Source organism: Pongo pygmaeus, chromosome 23 (assembly GCF_028885625.2).
Source record: "Pongo pygmaeus isolate AG05252 chromosome 23, NHGRI_mPonPyg2-v2.0_pri, whole genome shotgun sequence".
In the NCBI taxonomy this organism is placed as follows: domain Eukaryota; kingdom Metazoa; phylum Chordata; class Mammalia; order Primates; family Hominidae; genus Pongo; species Pongo pygmaeus.
In genome coordinates, this window is record NC_085931.1 from 37,651,778 (window position 1) to 37,666,081 (window position 14,304).

The window sequence follows — 14,304 nt, forward strand, 5'->3', positions numbered from 1 at the left end:
ACAAGTCACTTGCATGTCGATTGCAAAATGAAGGGGCTGGGACATTTGTGCTTTGTAACTCTCTCTCTCTCATTCTCTCTCTCTCTCTCTCCGTGTGTGTGTGTGTGTGTGTAGCATCACCTCCTAGGATCTTTCCTAAGAGACAAAGCCTTACCAACCCCAGGCCTGTAGAACCAGGTTCTCTGGGGAAGTGTGTGCCCTGGTTTGCGCTGGTTACATTACCTGGTTGTAAAAGTTCCCTTGGTAATCCAAATCCGTGGCTTGGTTAAGAGCCAGAAAACCAGAGGATATCTGGGGCCCTTTCCAGCCCCAGCATTTGACATCTCTGTGATTTTAAGATGCCCACCCTGGGCCGTTTATCTGAGTGACTCTCTTCCTGGGCTCCCCTGGCACTTTTGCTAATTTAATAGCATTTAATTTAATTTTTAAAATGTTTTGTTAAAAAAGGCTAGTTGCTGTAGAAGCCCCAATGACCTCATTCCTTTTCTACCCTAAGGCTGGAAATACATCTTGTGGCTGAAGCCAGGCTTCTGGCCTCCAATGTCCCTTAGAGGGCCCATAGCTTTTTGTGAAAAATGCTGAGTTTGCTGTCCACCCATTGGGCGTAATTACCTTTCTCCTCTCCAGATCCCCCACATGTTCCGATCCCAGGAGGAAAGAAAGGGCTGGAAAACCAGACCAAGTTAGAGAGCAACTCAGGAGATATTATCTCAGAGAAAAGGAACAGCATAACTCAACACACTCACACACGCACACGTACACACACGTGCATGCATGCACACACACACATACACACATGGGCACACACAACCCATTCTTTAGGAATAAGTGGATATACCTGGTGCCTACATTTAGCTCTGGGCCCTCTCCTGGACATTTGAACCTATAAGAATATCCCATGGGTTTCTTTGATCTTTTTAATTATTTTCTGTTCTGTAGTTGTTTTTTTAACCCCAATTCACATGACCAATTGTTGTAAGTCATCTTCCATTCATTTATTCACATGCCAATTAATTAATTAATTAAAATCCTCCTTGTATCCACCAGGTGGCTAATAGGAGGACAGACATAGTAGTGAGCTGCATAGGCTTGACCTCTTTGTCAAGAAGCAGAAAGCCCCGCCTAGGAGGAGAGACAGATAAAATGAGGAGGCCCTTTTGGGTAAATATAGGAAGAATATATGGAGCATAGAGGATGGGCAGGTAATCCCAGGTGTTTTGGGGGAAAGTAACTCCAAGAGACTAATATGTCATTTGTCAGGATGATAGCCTTCAGCAAAAAGTCAGCATGGATGAAACACAATGGTGAAAGCTCAGATTCATCTGCAGCTGGAGTGGTGAAGAGAGCAAGTTCTAGTCAAATGGGGGGATTTTATGTGCTTCACTCCCACTCCTGGCCCACAAACCCTTCTATAGATGAATCTCCATGTTCCTTCTCTTCCACTAATTTAGTTCAAATCAGCCAGGTGAGCTTGGACACTCCAAGCTGAGAATGGAGGAGCTGCAATATGGAGGGAACTTGGGTCTCTACTACCTCTTGAAGAACAGTCACCCTAGAGAGTTGAGCTAGAAATAGACATCTACCGTAGTTGAGTCATTGATATTTTGAGGTTTGTTTGTTACATCAGCTGATATAACCTTAACTCATGGGCCCAAAATCTCTTGCTGCTTGTGTCTACAAATTAAGTTTTATTGGGACAGCCTATGACTGTTTTCATGTTGTAACAGCAGAGTTCAGTAGTTGCAACAGAGACTGTATGATGTGCAAAGCCTAAAATATTTATGATCTGGCTCTTTGCAGAAATCATCTATGGACTCCTGCTTAAACTAATACAACCAGCATTTGACAACACCAGAACCAGTCTAGGTTCTTCTCCTGGTCTCCAATACTGGTTTCTTTGAGCAGATCAGCGCCTCATGCTGACTTCTTGCTCTGACTTGGTTATGGTGTACTCTGCCCCTTTGGCCCCATTCCTTGGGCCCAAACAGTCTTTGTGAATTAGACCCAGAGACTTAAATAAAGTGGCAATCATTCTTCAGCCTCCCCAGTTGTGAGCTCTGATCTTCCAAATCATCTAGTCTAAGTCCCCAACTGTTCAGATATGGAAACTGACACACAGAGAGAGAGGAGTAGATTTTGCCAGGCTCACTGAGCCAGCCAGTGGTTGAGCAGTCCCACAAAGAAAGTGTGGGGGCAAATAAACTGCTTCCTGGATAAAAACAGCTAATGTTTATTGTATGCTTGCTTTGGGCTAGGTACCCCTTCAGTCTTTCCAACAAACCTCAAAGGTGTATACTGCTGTTATCATCATCATCCCTCTCATTTTACAGATGGAGAAACTGGGGCACAGAGAGAATTTAAGTTGCCCAAGGTCTGCTGTGTTGATGAAACTAGATTGAGCACAGCAGTATTGATATAGTTTGGATACTTGTCCCTGCTCAAATCTCATGTTGAATTGTATATCCCCAATGCTGGAGATGGGAACTGGTGGGAGGTGTTGGGGTCATGGTGAAGATTCCTCATGGCTTGATGCTGTCTTTGTGATAATGAGTGAGTTCTCACTAGACCTGGTCATTTAAAAGTGTGTAGCATCTCCCCCTCATTCTCTCTTTTGCTCTGGCCATGTGACATGCTTGCTCTTCCTTCACCTTCTGCCATGATTGTAAGCTTCCTGAGGTTTCCTCCACTGAGCAGATGCCAGCACCATGCTTCCTGCACAGCCTGTGGAACTGTAAGCCAATTAAGCCTCTTTTCTTTATAAATTACAGAGTCTCAGTCATTTCTTTATAGCAATGCAAGAACAGCCTAACCCAAGAATCAGTTCAGAACCATGTTCTTGTGGACTCCACAGTGCCATATTGGGTCTGTCATTCTTGTCCACTTTGGGCTTTAAAACTCCCCCCTTATCAGCAATGATAGAAAGAAGAGACTTAGGTGTATAGAGTAGTCTTCTTTTAGCCCCTTCTCTCTTGCCCCATTTCCCTGTGATCCTCCAAGCCCAGAACAATTCATCAATTTTGTTTGCATATCCAACTTGAGACACTGTCATTTCATTAACTCAAGTGAGGGGCTCTTCATACAAGGTTGAGCTTCAATAATTCTCTTAAAGTTCCAGAGAAATGTATGCTTAATTATATTTGCATATGAAAAATAGGGTCTAATTAGTTTGATTGATTATTATTTTAACCCTAATGGCATTTTGAGTATCTGTCCCAACTAATAGCAACTGTATCGCTAATAAATCATTGAATTTTTACTACATGGCCTATTGAGCTGGCTTATGAAATATATTTTATTAACATCCCAGAATGTATTGAAACTGATACAAGTCAAACAACTGCTCATTTATTAAACTGTTTAAATGTCAGTTTTATACAAGAGTAATAATACAGGAAATATGTTCATTCAGGAGACATCAGTAGACCACGGATACTCAAAATATTAGTTATCTTGGAAAAATATATTGTGGAAATAAAAGTCCAATTATATCATTTATTGCATTAAATAAATCTATATTGACTAACATAAATGTTGCACATTAGCAGATGCACTTTCTTGGAAACTTTTTAATTCTCTGGGATTGAACTCAAGGGTACAGTGGAAATACAAAACTTGAGTTTCCAGGGCAGTCTTCAGAGGGCAGGGGAGTCCTCGGAAACCTGGTGCTCCATTTTCCTCATTTGAGACTGAGGCTGTCTTCTGCACCAAAGGTCTTCAGGAGGTTCTTTCTTAAGATTTTCTCTTCTGGGACATGTCCAATGTCTGGAGTTCAGGTCACAGCTATTCCAGGAGCATGAGTGCCATCCTTCATTTGTTCACCAGATGACTACACAGCATAGGTGCATGCTGAGTGTCCAGTGTTGCACCTCGAGGACACTGTGGTGCACCAGACAGGCAAGAACCCTGCTCTCATGGAGGTGATATGCTAGTGGTGGAGACAATGAATAAAAGACTGATGAGACCATTTCTAATAGGAATCCATGCTATGAAGGGAATCAAGCAAGCTTTGGGGGTGGGGAATGCCATGGACAGGCATCCTTTAGATGGGAAAGGCAGGAAGGATGGCAATAAGGAGACAGCCAGGTAAGAGAGCTACAGGCACTGACTTCTAGGCAGAGGGAACAGCAGATGCAAAGGCTCTCAGGTTAAAGCAAGTTTGGCTTGTTCACAGACAAGAGTGAAAGCTAGTGGGGCAGGAGGAGTGTGATGGGTGAGGGAGGTGGGCACTAGATCATGAAGGGCTTTGCAGACCAAGAAAGAAGGTTGGGTTTAATTTTAGGTGAGATAGGAAGACACTGGAGAGTTGGACTCAGGAGAGGAAGATGGTCCGATTTCTATTTTGCCAAGGTCGCTAGGGTGCTGGGAGGAGAATGCATTGAAGGGTCTGGGTTGGCCACGGAGAAACAGGGAGTAGTCAGGTGCAGTCATTAAAGGTGCAACAAGGTGGAGGAAGAGAAGTCTATGCTTCAGGATGTTGTGGAGGTCAAGTTGACAGGATATGCTGATAGACTGGATGTTGGGAGACAGAGAAAGCAGCCATGGATGCTCCCAGTCTTTGGTCTGAGCATCTGGGTGGGGTGCAGGAGGTTTCAGTCAGAAAAAAGTTGGAGGAAATGGTCCAGAGTTTGAGCACTGCCATCTTGCTGTGCAGCCTTGGATGGTTCTTATAACCTCTCTGATCCTTGGCTTTTTCACCTATAGTGGGCTGTAATAATGAAGCTATCTTCACAGGATGTGCTGAGCATGAAATGAGAGTCTCATGTGAGGTGCTTAGCACAGTGCCTGGCACATGTAAGTCCTAAATACACATTAGCTATAATATTAATACAAATACTATGGATATCCAATGGTGACCTTGGAGATGACCCAGAGGAGTGATAAGAACATAAACTTGGGAATCAGACAGATCTGGGTTTAAATCCCATTTCTTGTCTCTGGGAACCTGGGCACGTGTCCTCCCTCTCTGAGCTGGCACCATCTGTAAAATGGGAGGACTGAAGTTATGACACCCACAGGTAGTGTTGGTTTCTGAACTCGAATAGAATATGCATCAAGTTTCAGGCTCAGCGCCTGCCTCACCTCAAGTACTGGGAGTTATTAGAATTATCACCCAATTCCCATTCACTTACCCAAATCCCAGGCAATTGCAATTCCCACAGAGCCAGCATGAGCTGCCAGGGGCCTCCCAAGTGGGTGGCCGTGGAGGGGGTTGTGAGCCTGGGATCTCCTCCTGGGGCCCTGCTAACTCGCTGTGTGACCTTGGGTGAGCCCCTTACCCTCTCTGGCACCTGTTGCCTCTTGTGTGTAATAAGGAAGTTGGTCTGGTTAATCTCTAAGGTCTTTTTCAGAGACTTAAAAAAAAATCAATGATTGTAAAAGTCTGTGATTAGTGAGAAACCATCTGCCTCAGGCAAAGACCAGACCCTCCCCAACCTTTTGGCAGGGGGAGTGGAGGGTGGAATAAAACAATAAGCAGACTGCTTAGCAAATTGCCATCTTATAGGCCTTAAAAACGCACATCTGCTTTTGTATCAGCCTTGATTGAAATTCTTGTGCTATGGCGGCTGTCCCCGCCATCAATGCCTTAATTAGAAATTAGGACAGTCACACTGGCATAAATTAAATCAGACTAAAGATGATTAACAAAGTAATGCAAGAAATCATTAAATTAAACCATTGTGCCAAGTCCTCTGCTGATCTATCACAAATTTGGGCTGCTAATGAGGTCTTAATTAGTAAGTTAGGTGGAAATAATTCATGTCATTCACTTCAAAGACAGCCCTCTTTCTTTCTTTTTTTTCTTTTTTTCCCCTCTTTTTGAATCCAGCCCCCAGTGCAAATTTATCATGGGGTGGGTGGACACTGTCAATAAATAGCAGCATTCCTTGGATTATCAAAACCTGCTTGGCATTGAATGTATTTGTTGGGAGGTCCATGCTGATGTCAGTTTAAGCTGAAGGGGAAGAAACAGCTTGTTATCCTAAGGTGACAGAACTGTGGAAAGAGAGGAAACAGGTCTGAAGTTCATACTCTCAGGATACAGATGGGAATACTGAGGGCCTCCGAAAGGAAGTGTCAGAGACTGAGTTTAGGGTAGAGTTGGGGCCCAGGTATCCCAAGTAAGAATGCATTCTTCTTTCTAATTTTTATGATATTTTCCCTTTGTTCAGAAAAAGCAAAGTATTTAGTAAAGTAGATATCATGTTTTCCATATTAATGAAGAGGAAGCTGAGCTCAGAGAGGTGAATTGACTTGCCCAAGGTCACACAGCCAGGAAGAGCCAGAGCTGGAATCAGACTCTGATTCTTGAGTCTGAATGCTTAACTGCTGTGCTTTCTTGCCTCAACAAATAACCACCGAATGGCTGGGTGGTGGGATGGGTGGACCCATGGGCATATGGTAGGAATTCGTTGGAAAAGAGACTGGGGAAGGGCAAGCCAGCTCCAAATATGAACATGCTGACTTAGGATGATTGTAGAGCAGGATGGGGCTCTTGGAAGACTCATGACTTTGGAGTCAGGCAGACCTGGAGTCAGGCACCTGGTTCTGCAAACTCCTAGCCATGTGGTCTTAAGCCAATTGCTTAAGACCCTCTCTGAGCCTCAGTTTTTCTCACCTATAGTATGGGTGCAATTAATCTCTTCCTGTGAGGAATTTGTGAGTGTTCAATGAGATCATGTGAGAAATGTGCCATGTATTAGAGTTGGTGTTTAATAAATGTTACCTTCCCTCAGCTTCTCAGTGGTCCTCTGGTGATTCAGTTAGTTTTTGCTGTGTAACAAACCGCATGAAACTCCTCCATGGCTTAAACCAAGAACAACTTCTTTCACTTGGGAATCTGTGATCTGGCAAGTTGAGCTGGGCTCAGCTGGGCTCAGCTGGGAGGTTCTTCTGCTGGTCCTGGCTGGGTTCACACAAGAGTTGGCCATCAGCTGCTGGTCAGCATGTGTGGTTCCACCCTTGGGGTTGGCTGGCTGTTGGCTGTGGTTGTAGAAGTGAATAAGCCACATGTCTCTCATTATCCAGTAGGCTAGCGTGGGCTTGCACTCTTTGTGGTGGAAGGGTTCCAGGCCCGGCAAAAGAGGGCAAGTTCCTTGGCAAAGCTCCTCTTGAGCTTCTTCCTCTGTCACATTGGCTGAAGTCTCATGGATTGTCATAGCCTGAATAATGCACTCCCATCCCCTACTCTGCAGATGTCCATGTCCTAATCCTCGGAACCTGTAAATATGTTACCTTTTATGGCAAAAGAGACTTTGAAGATGTGTTTAAGAATCTTAAAATGGGGAGACTGTCTTGAATTATGGTGGGCCCATTGATATTATAACAAATGTCTTTATAAGAAGCAGGCAGAGGGATACTACAGAAGAGGAGAAGGTGATATGATGATGGAAGCAGAGACTAGAACCATGGGCTTTGAAGATGAAAAAAGAGGCCACAAGCCAAGGAATACAGGCAGCTCCTACAAGCTGAAAAAGGCAAGGAAACAGATTCTACCACAGAATCTCCAGAAGGAGAACTCTGATGACACCTTGACTTTAGCCCTTAGACTCATTTTGAACTTCTGAGCTTCAGAAATAAGAACACATTTGTATTGTTTTCAGCCACTAAGTTTGTAGCCATTTGTTACAGCAGCCATGGGAAACACTGGCCAAAGCAAGTCACTGGCCAAGCCCACATTCAAGGGGCAAGGAAACAAGACTCCACCCTTCCTGTAAAAAATCTTTTAGCTTTTATTTTAGATACAGGGAGCACATGTGCAAGTTTGTTCCATAGGTATATTGCACCCACGGAGTGAGCATGGTACCCAATAGGTAGTTTTTCAGTTCTTTCCCCTTCAATCCCTCCCCTCAGTAGTCCCTAGTGTTTATTGTTGTCATCTTTAGTCCAGGAGTACTTGATGTTTAGCTTAGAATAATGGCCTCCAGCTGCATCCACGTTGCTGCAAAGGACATGATTTCATTCTCTTTATGGCTGCGCAGTATTCCATAGTGTATATGTGCTGCATTTTCTTTATCCAATCCACTGTCGATAGGCAGCCAGGTTGATCTGATGCCTTGCTATTATGAACAGCAAGGTAATGAACATAAAAATGCATGTGTCTTTTCAGTATGATGATCTATTTTCCTTTGGGTAGACACCCAGTAATGAGAGTGCTGAGAACCTACCTTTTGATGAAAGGAGTCACCAAGTCACATTGCAAAGAGGAGTGCATATAGGTTGGCAAGAATTTTTGGTCATATTTTGTAGTCTATCACATCTGAGACACTTCACCCCAGTAATTTAAAAAATAATAGTAATAATAATAATGATAATAATATATGCATATTTAGTGAGCACCTACTAGGAGCCAGGCAGTGCTAAACACATAGCACAGCTTATTTATTTATTTATTGTTGTGGTAAAATATACGCAAGACAAAATGTACCATTTTAACCATTTTTAGGCATACAGTTCAATGACATTAGGGACATTCACAATGTCATGCAAACATCACCACTATCCATTTCCAGAATATTTAATCATCCCAAACAGAAACTCTGTCCCTTTTAAAATGATAAGTCCATAGCCTCTGGTACCCTCTATTCCAGGGGTCCCCAACTCCCAGGCCAAGGATGGCTACTGGTTGGTGGCCTGTGAGGAAATGGATTGCACGGCAGGAGGGGAGCGGCAGGTGAGTGAGCATTACTGCCTGAACTTTGCCTCCTGTTAGATCAATGGTGGCATTAGCTTCTCATAGAAGCACCAGCCCTATTGTGAACTGTGCATGTGAGGGAACTAGGTTGTGCATTCCTTATGAGAATCTAATGCCTGATGATCTGAGGTGCAACAGTTTCATCCTGAAAGCTTTCTGCCTCACCCCCTGCCCCCCACCAGTCACTGGTGCCAAAAAGGTTGGGGATCACTGCCCTATTCCACTTTCTGTCTCTGTGAATTTGCGTATTCTAGGTACTTCTTATAGGTAGAGTCATCAATATTTGTGCTTTGGTGTCCAGCGTCTTCCCCTTAGCACGATGTCTTCAATATTTATTCATCTTGTAGTAGGTATCAGAGTTTAATCCTCACAGCAATCCCCCAAGGCAACAGAGGCTCAGAGAGGTACCAAGGTTGACTGGTCCAGGGCCACACAGCTGGTAAGAGGGGTGGGGTGGCCTGAACTCCGATCTCCTGGACTCTGAGGAGTGGGAGTGTGCTGGTCACTTTTCACTTTTCCATCCTGCTGCCCAGGGCACGTGCTGGGCCTCCCTGGTCTCAGTACCCATAGCCAAACCACAGCTCGATAAGGCAACTCCCCCACAACAAAGCCATCCATTTATTTCCCACTCTGGGCTCCCCACCCAGCCAGGGCCAAAACAATCACTTTTTCATCGATTCTGCTTCAATTAATTAAAAAATCCATCCAACCACTCCACAGCTTGATAGACTTTGAGGATTCAGAGGGAAATAAATAAATTAGTCCTGGAACAATGAGGGTGGAAGAGAAATGGCTGGGGATAGGGGGATTGGCAGATGGGGGAGCTCAGATCCTGGGTCCAGCTCTGTGCTGCTATTTGCAGAACTTATAGGAGGACTGGGGGCCCCCATAGACTTTCTATCAGGGAGCAGGGGCCCCAGACTTGGTGGTTGTATTATTAGTAGTATTTTAAATAATAGCTGTTTTTACTGGGCATTACTTGGTGATGGGCCTTTTATGCAAATTTTCTCATCAACCTCTCACAGCAGCTCTCTGAGTCAGATGAGGAAACAAGCTCAGAGGAGCTGGGTTACTTGTCTGAGCCTACACAGCTAGAATCCATCAGGGGAAAATTCTGTTTCTTAGTCCTTAGTGCCCCTCTTTTGGGGTGCATTTTTTTACTTGTCCAGTGAAGGGCTATGAGGGAAAAGGGCATGGGACAGGATTCTGTGGCTGGCAGGGAGTCTAGGTCACTGTCTCTAAGAGGGGAGCGCTTGGGTGTAGGACCCCTGAGAAGTTATTTAGAGCTGTAAGAGATCTTACCCGATCATTTGCTTTGATGGCTTTCAAACTAGTTTTAATTTGCAAAATCTAATGTTGAAGTGAGACCCTATGTAGGTTTGCCACATAAGGGAAAAACAAAAAGGAACAAATAAACACACGAAGATGCTTGGTTGAATAGCATCAATATTAGCAACAATAATAACTGGCCTTGTGGTGCTGGAGCTGACAACCAGTCCATTGTTAAATATTCAGGAGTTTTGTAAGCAAGTTATGCTATTGGGTTGAAATAAGTTATAGTGGAAGTACTTAACACCACAGAAATGGGCTAGTGCTACAAATCAGTACTCCTCCCCACTCCTGAGAGCCGTTTTACTAGCATACCACTGACAATAACCATTTAATGAACATTTGCTGAGTGTCAGACACTGTGTTGAGTGCTTTATTAAAAAATACCATTTGGCCGGGTGTGGTGGCTCATGCCTGTAATCCCAGCACTCTGGGAGGCCGAGGTGGGCAGATCACCTGAGGTCAGGAGTTTGAGACCAGCCTGACCAACATGGTGAAACCCTGTTTCTACTAAAAAATACAAAAAATTAGCCAGGTGTGGTGGCAGATGCTTGTAATCCCAGCTACTTGGGAGGCTGAGGCAGGAGAATCACTTGAACGCAGGAGATGGAGGCTGCAGTGAGCTGAGATAGTGCCATTGCACTCCAGCCTGGGTGACAGAGCAAGACTCCATCCCCGCCCCCGCCACCCACACACACACACACAAAACCCAAAAAACCATTTACATTTAAACCACATTGCAAGAAAGATACTGTTAATATACCCATCTCTCAGATAGGAACATTGAGGCTTGGGGAGGTGTATGTAGCCACTTACACAAAGTTAACAACTGGCAAATGTTAGTGCTTGCCTCATTCAAATCCCTGACTGTCTCAAGTACCATGAAGTGTTTTTTAAATATTACTGAATCCCAGAGAGAAGAATCAGAGGGACAGATTTTCTCAGGATTGCACAGGGCACACAGCAAGTTGGGTGAAGGGCTGGGACCAGGACCCCGCAACTTGTTCTAGGTTAGGAGGAAGCAGGTGCAGATGTTTTCAGTGGGAAACTAGAGATAAAGAGTAATTGGGGCTCTGTCACAATTTCCCTACTCCCTGGAAGGTCCGTCCTGGGGGTGCTACAACCATTCTGCCTCCTATTTGAAAGTGTAGGAGAGTCTGTCTACTAGACAGTCTCAAACCTCCATCCTGCCTGAGATCATTCAGTGGCCTCATCTCCATGGCAGGGTGGACAGCAGGTGTCCTCAGCTCTCAGGGATGCAAAGATAACAACCACCTTGTATGGTTCTATTCAATTAAATGCCTGGCTTCTCACCAGCCAGAGAAGGCAACCCTGAAAACCAAGCTAGGATGGGGAAGGGAGAGTTCTCCCAGCAGGGTGTCCGCACCTGTCCAGAGCCCTGCGGCCTGCAGAAAAACAGGAGTGGAAACCAGGGAGGGAAGGGCGGGCCTAGGTTTGTCTCTTGCCCCTCTCCTGCTGCTTCCTTATTTCTGTAGCTTTATGATAAAGGGGTGAACACTGGGCAGGAGACACAGGGAGTCCTCAAAAGCTGGGGGTCCAGTCGGGGTGTACACATAGGGTTGGGAAGAACCTTGATTCATATTTTGCAATTGACCATATCTGAGAATGCCTCCTCTTGCTCCAGGAACCAGACTGAGAGGCTGCAGCCACAGTTCTAGGGATCTATCTAAGATCCTCCCTGAGGCTTGTGTCTCCTGGAGATCCCAGGGATCCCAGCTAGAAGAGCTTGAATGCCTCGGCCAGGGAATCCCTTCTGAGCCTCCAGCTGGGGCAGGAGTTGTCCCAGGACACAGCAGGTAACTGGCCATGAAAGAGAACAGAGGCTTATATATATCAAATATGTGCTACATGATGCAAACATAATGATCTGGCTCTCATTATGTCTTCTCAAAGAATGATCTCCATTTTACAGATAAGGAAAACTAAGGCTCAGAGAGGGCAAGCACCTTATCCTAGTTCACACAGTCAAAAAGTGGCTGAACTCAGAATCCAAGCTCCTAAATGTAGACATTTTTTTTTCAGTTTTCTAGAGCAGTGCTGTCCAATACAAATGTAATACAAGCCACATATGTAATTTAAGCTTTTCTATTTTTGTTGTTATTTCTTTTGTTAATTAAATTTTCTATTTAATGTTCACTATTTGGGTGATGGGTACACTGAAAGTCCAGATGTCAGCGCTATCTATGCAATATATGTATGTAAGAAATCGGAACTTGTACTCCCTATATATAAAAAAATTAAAAAAATTCTAGCAGCTTCATTAAAAAAGATTGACAAGTAACAAGTGAAATGAATGTTAATATTTAATTTAACCAATACATCAAAATTATCATTTCAATATGTAATCAATAGAAACGGTGATGAATGAGATGTTTCACTTTTTTTTCATTCTAAAGATTTTACACTTGAACTTACAGCACAGCTCCATTCAGATGAGCTACCTTTCAAGCTCTCTGTAGCTACTACAGCTTGCAGCTACTGTATTGGTCAGTGCAGCTCTAGAAGTGGGGACATATGCTCAGAAGGTAAGCAAAAGAGCATTCTCACATTCTCTTTTGCTCACTTTCTCCTTTTCTTCTTTATGATACCTTATACCTGTGTCACTAGCTAAGATGTAATATTATAATAGCTCATTGCTCCTTACGTGTCAGAAGCACCTCTGGGCTGTGGTGCAGGACCTGTCTCATTAAGAATCATACCAGCCCTTGGAAGGAAATATTACTACCCCTGTTTTGTAGTGGAGAAAACTGAGGCTCAGAGATGGGAAATACTGCCTCGAATCATACTGCATGCAACATGTCATAGCCAGTATATAATCCCAGGGCCCCTGATGCCACGTTGCAATTCTTAACTGCTAAGCCTGGTCAGTGGTTAACTTTTGTCCTTAATCCTGTCTCTTCCGATTCACTCCCCTGAGCTCAAAGCCACAGGAAGAGGCTGCCTGGAGTCTTTCAACCATGCCTGTTGAAAGTAGATGGCCAGGCCTGGTGTGGTGGCTCACGCCTGTAATCCCAACACTTTGGGAGGCCGAGACGGGTGGATCACCTGAGGTCAGGAGTTCGAGACCAGTCTGGCCAACATGGCGAAACCATGTCTCTACTAAATATACCAAAAAAAAAAAAAAATTAGACAGGCATGGTGGTGGGTGCCTGTAATCCCAGATACTTGGGAGGCTGAGACAGGAGAACTGCTTGAACCTGGGAAGCAGAGGCTGCAGTGAGCCAAGATCGTGCCATTGCACTCCAGTCTGGGCAACAAGAGTGAAATTCCATGGTAAGGAAAAAATAAAAAAGAAAGTAGATGGCCGCTTGTATGTTGTCTTAGGAGAAATGTCTGTTTCAGGTCGTTATGATTGGGTTGTCTTTTTTTGCTACTGAGTTGTATGAATTTGTTATTTATTTTGGATATTAACCCCTTATCTGGAGACCTATTGTACAGCAGAGTGCCTATAGACAGGTACTAGCTAGATACTACAGTATAGTGCCTATAGCTAATAATATTGTATTGTATACTTAAAATTTGCTCAGAGGGTAGATCTTACACTAAATGCTCTTAATAATATAAATGACACAGGAGAAAATTTTGGGAGATAGTGGATATACCTAAGGCCTTGATGGTGGTAATGGCTTCACTGGTGTATACTTATTCCCAAACTAATGTAGTTGTAGCCTTAAATAGGTGTAGGTTTCTCTCTTTTTTCTCTTTTTCTTTCTTTCTCTTTCTTTCTTTCATTTTCTTTTCTTTTTTTTTTTTTTTCAGATGTAGTTGCTCTGTTGCCAGGCTGGAGTGCAGTGGTGCGATCTCGGCTCACTGCAACCTCTGCCTCCCAGGTCCAAGTGATTTTCCTGCCTTAGCCTCCCGAGTAGCTGGGATTACAAACATGTGCCACCACACCCAGTTAATTTTTGTATTTTTAGTAGAGACGGGATTTCACCATGTTGGCCAGGATGGTCTCCATCTCCTGACCTTGGGATCCACCCACCTCGGCCTCCCAAAGTGCTGGGATTGTAGGCTGCACCAGGCCAGGTGCGGGTTTTTACGTGTCAGTCATGTCTCAATGAAGTGATTTTAAAAATAAATAAAACTTAAAAATTTTTAAAGAAATAAAAAACACATATACAAATAAATACGTTAAATATGCCAAAAAAATGGGCCTGCTCTGGCTCCCCGAGGTGGTTGTGGTCCCCAAGGGTCAGTGGCGTTGTAAATGCCCAGATTCATAGGTATGTGCCATGTTCCTCCAGCTGGGATGCAACTTGGGA